The sequence below is a fragment of the Equus asinus genome, unplaced genomic scaffold (genome assembly GCF_041296235.1).
Source record: "Equus asinus isolate D_3611 breed Donkey unplaced genomic scaffold, EquAss-T2T_v2 contig_270, whole genome shotgun sequence".
Taxonomy (NCBI): Eukaryota; Metazoa; Chordata; class Mammalia; order Perissodactyla; family Equidae; genus Equus; species Equus asinus.
Window position 1 is genome coordinate 25001 of NW_027224928.1, and position 2865 is coordinate 27865.

Sequence of the window (2865 nt, forward strand, 5' to 3'; positions counted from 1 at the left end):
CCAGCCACCCGTCTGCCTGTCTGGTCTGCTCCGGGGCCCACGTCCCGAGGGAACGCGCCCGAGAGCGGCGGCGGCCCCCACCCATGCCCGCACGCCACCACCGGCTGCGGCTCGGGACGGGAGCGAGCGGAGAGCCAGCCGCTCGCGGCGGGGCGGAGCCCGGACGGGGCCGGGCCCTCTCCCCGCCCCAGCGCGCGACGGGAGAACCACGCGCACGCTCGCGCACACGCGCGGCCCCGCGCCCGACGACGGCCCGGCCGGGCGTGACCCTCCCCCGACTCGGAGGGGGGAGGCGCCGGCCGCGGTAGGCAAAGAGCAGCTCTGCCCACGCGCCACGGTGGTGGCGTCCGTGGCTACTACGCGCAAAGGAGGGGCGGCGGCTGGGGGGTCCGGTACCCCAAGGCACCCTCTCGGATCGCTAGAGAAGGCTTTCTCACCGAGGGCGTGTCGCCCCCGCCCATCGTCCGCCATCGGTCCCACCAAGGCGCTTACAGACACCATGGCCACGCAACGCAGGAGGGGTCTGCGGTAGAGGTAAGGCCTAGAGCAAGTCGGAGCGTCCGTGGTCAGGGCCGCGAGCCCGCGCTGCCCCGGGCTCGCCATCTCTGGCCACACTGGGCTTAGCTAGGGATCTACAAGGCCCCTGTGCGGCTCCCAAGTCAGTGCCTCCTCTCAGGCCGAGAGACCAAGGGAGGCAGAGACTGGGACGGAGGTGCCGATCAAACAGCACCTCCCAACCAAAGAGCCAGCGCCACGCCGCTGGCTCGGCCCGCCACGGTCACTCCCACACCCGCGGGGAAACCCCAGCAAGGGGAACACGCGGGCACGCGCCCGAGCCTGCCCGCCCCCACACGGCACGCCGTGGGGGGCGACGAGGCACCCGTCCACCCCGAGGGGGACGAGGGGCACGCCTCCCTTACCGACTCGACCCCTCCGCTCCTCAGACACACCAGCGCAGTGGTTACCTGAGGAGGCCGACGGGAACAGGGAACGACACCGCCACTCGGCCTCGGGCGCCTGAGGGACGACCTGGAACGCTCCAGGGGCACCGCCAACGGCCCGGGGAACGCGCTCACGCGCCCGGGAAGGCGCGCGGCGCGGCGGCAACACGGCCCGCCCCACCGCGGGGAGGGCCGCCCGCGAGACACAGCCAAGAGGCACAGGCGGAGCATCCGCCGCGTCACGGAGACCCCGACACCGCCCACGCCACGAGGCACGGGGCGGGGGAGCGAGGTCGGGCCGGATTCCGCACCCCTGCCGCCTCCCACACGCCACTCGCAGCGGGGGAGAACGGGCGAGGGGACCCGCGGGCAGAGCGAGAAGAGCGGTCCCGTTCGCCATGAACGTCCGTCCCTCGTCTGGCACGGCTTAGGCCCGGCCCGGGAGAGCACAGCATCACCACATCGGTCGGCAGCATAACGCGAGGGACCCCCGAGCAAGGGAAGGCCGGCGAGGACAGCGAGCGGAGGAGCCTGCTTCAGCCTCACCGACCCCTCTCCTCCTCCAGCAAGCGCGGGCGACCACCCCAGGACGAGAACGCCTGACACGCACTGGCACGGAGCCGGTGGGATGGGGTAAGTCGCGACCGCACCCGGGTGCCGGCGGCAGGGAGTGCACGTGGTAGAGGACCCCGCGCCCCTAACCCCGCCGCCCTCGGGTACCAGAGACCGGAGGTGGCACCACGGTCGTGGGGGCGCCTGGAACGCACAAGAGCCGGCGCGCAGGCCCCAGCGGGCGGCTCAAGCGGCGGGGGTGGAAACGGGCGTCCGGTTCTCGGCCAGAGCCCGGAGCCCTCCCCGCACACGCATCCAGGCACCCGGAAGCTCTCGGGCGACTGTCACCCGAGCAGAGCGTGTCAGCACTTACCTGGCGGCACAAAACCACCCATTCGGGGGCAAGAATCGCCGCGCCCGGAGACGGGGCCCACCCACGGATCACCAGGGGAACCCCTGGATCACGGCCACGGCCACCAGACCCCAAGCACGACCCCATCGCCACCAGGCCCGGAGCTCCCGGGGCCATCTGGTCGACCCCAGAAGCGTGGCGGCAGGGGGAGCCGGGGACAGCCTCCCCGGGCCGCCCGCGCGGGCCGGGACCGGTCGGTCCCTCCCTCTGAGTCGCCGGGTCAGGACTTAGAAAAGAATTCCGCGGAGGCGCCTCCGGCGACCGGGCCCGGGGCGGGACCGTGGCTCCCGTCCCTCAGCCGGGGCTCCACCTACGCCTCGAGCCGGCCCCCTCCCGCCTCCGGACAAAGACGCGACCCGCGAAACTCGGAGAGAGAAGTCCGGTCCGACGGCCCGGACCCACCCCGGGCACGCGTCCGGGCCGGGGACGCCCTCCCCGGCCCGCCCTCGAGGGCTCCCGGGGCCGGTCCACGCTCTTCTCCAGGGCGGGACTTGGAAAAAAAAACTGCCACGGAGGAGGAGGCATCCGAGGACCGGGCCCGGTCCCCACCGCCAGAGCCGGTCGACTCGGAAGACCAGTGGGGAAAAGGCCAGCCCGGCGGCCGAGCCCGTCGCGCCCTCCACGGGCCTCCCCCGCAAGGCCCCGGCCGGTCGCCCACCTCCGGAGCGGGGCGCGGAAAGGGGATCGGCGACGCGGAAGGCCCGACCACCGGGCCGCCCTCGGGACGACGGCCGGGCACGGGACGAGCTCCCTCGCCCGTTCCCCCGCGGCGGCCCCCCACCCCCTCCCGGGGACGGAGGGGCACCGGCGGCTGCTGGTCGACCCGTCCGGGAGGCCCCACACCCCGGCCGGCACCGGGCGGCGCGGCGACAGCCACCTCCCTCAGTAGCCTGCACCTCCAATCTCCGGCGAGCGGGCGTCGCGCTCACGCCCCGGCGCCACCGGGCCAGATCCCGCCAG